The following is an 8,464-nucleotide window of genomic DNA, read 5'->3' on the forward strand; positions in this document are numbered from 1 at the left end:
GAACAAAGAGAACAAATCCACTGTTAGGAAAAAGCAGACAAGCTGAAGAGGAAGAGGGATTTTCTTAAAAGGTATATACCTTTTGGTATACCATTGGATTATTTAAGATTTTCATTGAAAATTTTATTATTTATGTCTCATCAATGTCATAAACAGGTGGGGAATTTCAATCCAAAGAGGTGGCAGGTCGACCATCAGTCAGCATAGGAGCTCAGATAGTTATAGGCGAATTTGGGTACCAAAATCCCCTCAGACTAAGGCCTATTTAATTTATATGAATATGGATGGTGCAGGGGCGACAATTACTAGAAAAGAAAATGATGAATGGAAAGGACCCCAAATTGGATCATTTTTATTACATTCAGAAGAAAGTTGAATGCTTGACGTATGCAGGCAGCTTATGCATTTCTCCTATCCCAGAACAAAGACCTGCCATGTCTAAGGTTATTTTCTGATCAGCCCTCAATACTTTTAATTGTTTCAATTACGTAAAATATTATTATTCATAATTTTCCCGTTCTATTTTCAATGAGTACTTTTGTTAAATATTGTTCAGGTTCGTCAAATATTGGAAGCACATATAGTTGGTGATCATTAATTTGGCTCACAATTATCAGAAAATTCAGAGGATGACAGAGCATGAAATGTTCAAAACCCTGAGAACAGGTACGAACACAAGCACCTTTTAAAGCATTTTTGTACAGTACTATTACTATAAATACATTGATTAATTGCGATGTTAATTTGTGGGTAACATATTAAATAATTTGTACAAATATATAGGTTATCAAAATCTGTAATGTATCAAACACAATTCTCCTTTGGAGAGTCATCTTTAACATGAGAAAAGAATCATAAAGGAGCAGAAAATGTAATCTAACATTATTATTATTTAATTGTTTATTATTATTTTAACTGCTTAAATTAGTGTTTAAAGCAGTGGAGGCACTGGAAGAAACCTCGAACAAAGAAGATGCTCCTGTCGTTTTTCTCGACTGCGCCTCTCGAGCAACAAGAGGAAAAAGGTAAGTTTCGTATAATTCCTTCTTCGTTGCTTATGTTATGGTAATGCGGAACTACGAGGCTGTAACGGTAGTGTTAACCGGATCCGAGGCCTGGGAAATTTTATTTTTTAAAAGATAAGTTACTGTACTGGAATAAGACAGTTTGGGACGGTGGCTTCCCCTACGTTGCTAGATGGTAAAGTTACAGGGAGAACATAATGCCAGGACTATGATTTTTTGTTCTTTATTACTATTTCAAAAAAAAAATAGAAGAAATTTGTGCAGTTAGCATCCTTTATGTGCAGATTTAGGATACAGTGGTAGCGTTACCGGATGAATTGTTTCATTTGTTGGTAGTTGTTGGACTTGTAATGAAAGTATTACTATGTGTTAAGAAATAAAATCTGATAATCTAAATGAAGGTACAGTTTCATTTCTTTGAACAAATAGTCTTATATCACTTTAAATTTGTAACATTTACGCGTAGGTTAAACATTTAACAATGTCAATCATGTCCCGGATTGTGTAATGTATGTGATGTTACATGTGATGAATGCTGTGCCTGTATGCTGGCTGTGTAGTGGTAAAATTCACAAGTTATGGTTATATTGATGTAATACTTGAGCGGGAATTGAAAAGACTAAAATGAATGATTTTTCAGGATGACTAAGCTGCTCGATGATGAAATTGAAGAGGATGAGCTGTTTTGAAATCAAGATGCTCTTAAGGAGGTAGTAGATTATGCATTATTCAAAGCATTCTCATTTGAATTTGAATTCTGCTCTTTTATTTTGTGTATAAGAAAGTCTACCACTTAATCTTTCTTATGAATAGTTTAATTGAGTGTCTCCATTTGTATTTTCTTTGCATTCAGTTTTCTGTTGTGCTTTTGCAACTTTTTTCATTGGTAGATCATGATGATCTGGTTCTGAAAATGAAGCAACAAAAATGATATTGCTGTTAACAAGGGGACTGCTTATAATGAATGTGGTTCGAGTGCTTCTCTAGAAGAAGCTTTCCAGTAAAATTGTGCTATTACAGTATCTTTATTATCTGATTTGACTCACACTTGTTGGTGTTAGGAACCTGAGCTAGATGAAGGAGGAGAAAATGATGCAGAAGAAAGGTATAGCTCCTCTTTGCAGCAGTAAATGATCTTAAATTCTTTTAGAAGGTATAAATTCACTTGCTTTAACACATTGCTGTTGGAAATGTTCAGGGAAAATTAAGCTGGCTTATTGTGGGATCATATATTTCGATTATTTAATTGATTTCATTTAGGCATGGGCTGTAAACCAAGGGCATTGCTACCCTGAAGGCCACAAATCCTGGAATATTTCCTAGGTGTCTAGATGATTGCTTTTTCTTTTTTGTTGATGCCAAAAAATTCTTTGAATTTTCCTACTTGTTCACTAAGTTCTACACTAGGGGTTACCCTTGTAACCTAAAATCTTGATAGTCAAGTAACTTGTTTATTATCCCAAAAAAAGTTGCCTCATGAAACTAAGGGCTTATACCACTCAGTTCAATCCATGGGCTTACATTAAGGTATCTTGTATAGTTACATTATTGGGCCCTTGATTTCTTTAGTGTTTCTACGGTTAAGGTTCTAGTGCCACGTTTGTCTATCCACAATACCAGGAAGAGAGTACACAATGTTGTCACAGTTTGTAATTTGTGATCCTATAAGTTGAGATGAATATTTATCCAGTGTTTTATATCTTTTCTATCTTTAGCCAATAAAAAGGAAAAAGGAAGGAGAGGAGAAGAGGATGACCCAACGAGAGATGTTTCTGGAAGCAGCTCAGACAGGTTAGGCTATAGCAGTACATGGTATATAATATCAACTCATGAATTTCTGGAAAGTTATTAACATATATGAAGTAGTGTACCATTTCCTTGTATGAGCTCAACTTTAATAGTGTGAACTGTAATTTTGTAGAGATCATGAACTTGAGGAACTTAGAATGTAATTCAGCGAGGGAGAAGGAAGTTAAGAAGAGAGCAGTAGTGCACAAAGCTGTCTATAGTGGCCTACAGATATGATATTTGTCAAAGGATGGTAAACATTTTATACTTATTTATAAATTTCTTGCATAGGTTATTCATATCTGGAAATCAGTAAAGGCGCGTCCTTTCAGTCAGAGATTTCAACCACATCTATTCCTTGTAAGTTCACTATATCTACTGTGGCTGCAAGCTGATATTTTTTTGATAAAAATGCTGGTATGGCGTCCACTGAAATTGTGTAACTGTCAACATCTCCTGCAGAGCTTGTAACTGCCAATGACTCCATTTTTTTTTTCTAGTTATGCTTTTTATCTCAATTATTCAATTTTGTGGCCTTCTGGAGTTTCTATAAATATACAGGCCCCTGCATGAATTAATGATTCCCCTCCACAGGATTGCAGCCTTCCTAGGACGGGCTGTAGTGATATAATCATTATAGATTTTTAAGTGGATAGAAACTGCAATAGCATGTAAAGTGCCAATTTATTATTTAAAAAGAAACTATCTTGTAAAATCTGGCTTTATAATGTTCATCTAATTTTCCAGGCTCTCTTCATGTGCACTGAATTACTTCACCAAAAATTACATGTAAAAAATCCCATTCTCCAATAACCTTGTTTTTCTTCATGGGAACCAAATGCATAGATTTCTGAAGTACTACCGTTAAAGTTCCATGATCAACACATTAGTTTGCAAAAGAAGAGCTTGGATTGGCTCACCTCAGTCACCGGAAGTTTTTTATTTTCCAATATGGTTTTGTGAAATGTATTTACCTATAATTTGTATTTCATAGGCTTGGTGTTCTTTGGTGCAGTGATGATTTACTTGAACGTTTAGTATGTGCATGCTCTTGATTTTGTTTTTTGATATGTCTTTCCAGATCCAGGGAAGGCTGTCTGTGCGGTGACCGAATTGCCTGCCAGGTAAGAGTTATTATGGCATTTGTCTTGAAACCTTGCTGGCAACTTAGAAATGCATGTTTTGGAATTGAACTCATGGTTTTAAGCAGTTCCGGTTTGTGGTGTACAGTTTCTGGTTTGATTCTTGGCTTATGGAATTTCTTATTTGTAGTTTATCTTTAATTTACTGGAAATAAGTTTTGAAATAGAATTCTTAGTGTGGCATAACAATTAATCTCGTTGAGAATAATGATTATAAACTAACTTCTTTGAATTGTGTTAGCATAGATGGAAGAGGATTAATAATGTTGGAGTTAATAGTTTCTCTAGATAAAATTTCCTTCGGCTCTGTATTGCTTCAAGAAAAGGAACTTCCTAGAACTTATTCAAATGCGACAACAGGGGTGAGTTGGAAATTACTGTTTTACTGGTTACTAGAAAACTAAGTATACATTTCAATACTTGTGTTACTAGGAAACGTTTAGTCATTTTCTTGCCAATTAAACAAGTTGGTTAAGCCCTTAAAAGAATTTGAATTTTGTCGCTTTGAATGATTTTGGTTGATACAAATTTCCTTAGAGTTCCCCTCTATTTGTCATATGTTTGTGTGGTGTTCAGAGGTTTTTGGTCTATTTACTTTAGAATGGACTTCATTAATAATATTTGTTGCTTTAATTGGCATTCATCATCACAGTTATCGTGATCCAAAGACAGGGCTATCGTATGCAACCAAAGTAGCTCTTAAAATCATACGAGAACAGAATGTGTGGCCCGTTAATTTTTGGAAGTTGGTTTGACTGAAGAGAATAGATTAATGTAATCTCTTGTGATGGTATAAATTTTCAAAGGACCTGAATCAAAATTTTGAAGTTTACAGGAAGTTGGGAGGCTTTGTGCCGGCGGAGTGGGATGGGTGGGTTGTATTGGATATATTGTAGGAATTTTTTTATTTTAACTTATAAGGGAGTATCATTTTTTCTTTTTAAATAATTTTCTTGCGCTATTATAAAATTAATTTTGATTATTGGATACTACTATTATTGGGGCTAGGACATAAATCTCCTTCCCTTGTTATGAGAACAGAAATAATGAATTAAAATATTTTTGGTTCTTGTTAATCCTTATGTTTAACGGTGGACATTATCTTATATCCACTGAGATTTGTTCCTGAAAGCACTGAGATCTCCTGTACAAATTTTCAGATGACTAATTGCACTTTGTCCACACCTTTTCTTCTTGACCTAAATCTTGTTCTAATTTTCTTTATCTAATGCCATCAATCATTTTACAAGCGGAAATGGAACCAAAATTGATGTTGATTTGTAAAACAATTCAAAGATCTGGAGTGATGCACTTCTGCTTATTATAACCTTTCTTTCTTTTTTCCTCATTTAGTTTTGTAATTGATGGTAATTTTTTCTTAACTTGTTTGTTGGGTAATTTTGCAGTTTTGTGGATGAAAATATTGGTGTTCCAAAGGAAATGGATATGGGAACCTTTTTTGATTCACTTTCTGAGAAAGATTCTGTGCCTAGGCAAAGAAGATTCCTGGTAGTTGGACATCTTTGAAGTAGCCGTCTTTTAAAGACTTTAGAAGTAAAGAAGGATTACTTGTTGAAGCTTTTGTTATAAGCAACTTTTGGCGTTCAGCCAAAACCTAACTTTTGCTTAAATGTTGAAAATGAAGATAGGTTTTGGAGTGTTACTCCTGAATCTTGGAGGACCAAAGAAACTCGGATGTTCAACCATTTTTGTTTAATTTATTTGCAGATCCGGTATGCGCTCTATCTTTCTCAGATTGTCCCTCATCCTTATTCTTACAATTTTATCTATTTTCATTGTGTATCTTTAAAATAGTAGTTTTATTCCAATTGTTTTATTATATGATTCAGGACATCAACGTCTTCCCAGGTTATATCGGTTTCTTCAGTGGCCCTTGGCAAAATTAATTTCTGTGCTACTAGCTCCCAAAAGTAAAGAAGGATATGCTTCCATAGGTGGTGGCTCACCTTTGCGGAAAATACAAACAAGCAGGTTGAACATGTCCTGTATTTTTTATACTGTTTATGTTTTGGGTATATTTGTTCATTGCTGTGGGCTGCTTTCTTCTTTTTCTATATTTTTTTTAGAAAATCTGTGCTCTGTTTTTCTTCTCTTTTTTCCCTCAATTTTGTCTGTAAATACGTATTGCTTTCAGAATAAGGCAATAAAGCAACAAACTTAAAATGGCTTTGGAAGTAAAGAACTTACCTGTCAATGTCTATGTTGGAGGTAGGTAATGGTACCCCGTTCACAGAAGAGGCAGTGCAGCAGGTAGGTTTAATTTTTCACTTTATGTAACATGGGATACTTTTTGCTCACATTGAACTGCCATGGGGTCTATGAGCTCTTTCCTTGTTTTGTAAATGTGATCTTTGTGGCGCTTATTTGATTAAATTACTATAATTCTAGTGTCCAGACGCATTATTCTGGCACATTATGTTTTTAACGGCTAATTTAGATAAGAATGACTCCTATCTTAAAACTTGGAGTCCATATAGTTAAAAAATTAGCTACGTTTGACAGATTCAGAGAGACAGAATTACAAGGCTCGTTGTGTTGCCGCTTTATCCAAAGCTCTATCTCTACAACTGGGTCGTGCATTCGTGTTCTTGAGAGAATATTTAGGTGCTTTTTTTTTTTTCTCTAATTCTTGTCTGTAGTAAATCAATTTTGTATATCATGAACCATTCTAAGTGAGAATAAGTGCAGGGAAGACGCATATCTATCAAGGATGCATGTTTCTATTATACGGTCGGTATCAACGAGAAGGTTATATTAGTCTGTGGCTGACTTGATTCAGAAAGGTTGGAGAATTTTTCAACCCTGAGTAGGTGCATTTATATTTAAGATTTGACTTGCTTGGGTTATGGTCATTTGACAAGATGAGCTCTCTACAACTTGTCTTTGACTTCTATATGTGGAACTACAGGTAATGATATTCTTCAGTGCCCACGCATACAGTCAGTTATGTTGAGAATGCTGGTGATCCATACAAAGATCAGAGGGGTATACCTAATCATGCAGAACTTGAAAGAAAGAGGAGTGGCAATGATCATACTCTGGAATACCAGGTTCGACTGTGAAACCCAATTTCACAAGTTTTAGCTTCCATCTTTCTTGTCTTCCCTTAATTAGAGGACTGTCTGGAGCTGGCTGTCTACCAACTTTCTCCATCACACGATTTTTGTTTCCCGTTATCGTTAGGTTGGGCACATATAATGTTTGGTTGGTTAAATTTTAGGAATTTTCATTCTTTCCCTTCTTTTTTTGTAGAGTTGAGTTGGGCCGCTGCAATGGCTGACGCCCTACACTGATGAAGTTCTTGTTGAGCTAGGTAAGAAAGGTGTTAATGTTGGAGTTGTCGACTACTTCAGCATTAATGGGTAACGGAGACGCACTTGTAAAACTAGGTTTAATCCCTTAAACCTAGTATATAACATTCTTTCTCTTGTTATGAGTGTGAGAACAATTCATTCATTGTAAACGAGAGAGGTGAGGCATATTGTATAATATTGACTCAGCTGGACGTAGCCTACATGAGTGAACCAGGTAAATCGCGCGTATTACTTTCTTAGTTACTGTTTGGTTTGTTTAACTGTTATTATTTTGTTCCTGTTGCTTCTCTATTCGTTTAGTTAAGAGTCTCCTGGCGGTTCCAGTCAGGTACATGACCAGTTACTAAAATATCAATTTTGGTGTTGATAGAGCACTAAATATGTAATATACAGACTTAAATTAATTGTAGTGTTTCCGATGCAGCTTTGTGAGTGAACACGTAGAAAACTCTGAAGAGATTGGCATGGAGTACAGGGAGTTGTCTCTTGAATCCGGCATTCAGAACTGGGGACGTGTACCTGCCCTGAACTGAACCTCTTCCTTCATCACGGATCTGGCAGATGCAGTAATAGAAGCCTTACCTGCAGTACCCGCCATATGTTCCTCAAGGAAGATCTCCGATGAAGACGACGTGGACTTCATGAGATATGCTGTTCTCTCTAGCATCGTTTTGCTGTTGTCACCAAAAATGATTATTGCATTCAAGAATAATCTCTTTAAAGGCGATTGAGAGTAAAACACGTAATGGAGCTGTTTCAAATATTGAAACACATGTATGCCAGCATAATAAGGATATGTGAAACTGGTGGTATTATGCTAGCATAAAAAGGACATATCTCAGGACCTGCATAAAGAGGAGCTATGTCGATGAAGCCCAAGATGCTGAACATATAGGAACTAAAATTTGTTGCCGGATATAATGGTGGTGGATAGTCTAAAGTGTATATTGAGAAGATTGAAGTCAGTATTGAAGCTTGAAGATCTGAACAGAGTTATTGGGTTTATGTCTATTGAAGTTCTGCTGCGGCTGCCTAGTCTAAGGAGTATTTGACTCTTGGATTTTCTGCTGCTGTGTTCATAAGCAAGCTGAAACTGTAAGCACAGTTTAGCTTGAGGGGGGCTGTTAAGGATGTTTCAGTCAGCATCTGTTTATGTTTGCAACTCAAAACGCTG

General features: G+C 35.6%; 1 pseudogene; it reads left to right on the forward strand.

Moving 5' to 3' along the window:
- Positions 1-5,120: 5,120 nt before the first annotated feature.
- LOC116135126 lies at positions 5,121-8,021 on the forward strand (annotated as a pseudogene).
- Positions 8,022-8,464: the final 443 nt, after the last annotated feature.

Source organism: Pistacia vera, unplaced genomic scaffold, assembly GCF_008641045.1.
Source record: "Pistacia vera cultivar Batoury unplaced genomic scaffold, PisVer_v2 Contig294, whole genome shotgun sequence".
Taxonomy (NCBI): domain Eukaryota; kingdom Viridiplantae; phylum Streptophyta; class Magnoliopsida; order Sapindales; family Anacardiaceae; genus Pistacia; species Pistacia vera.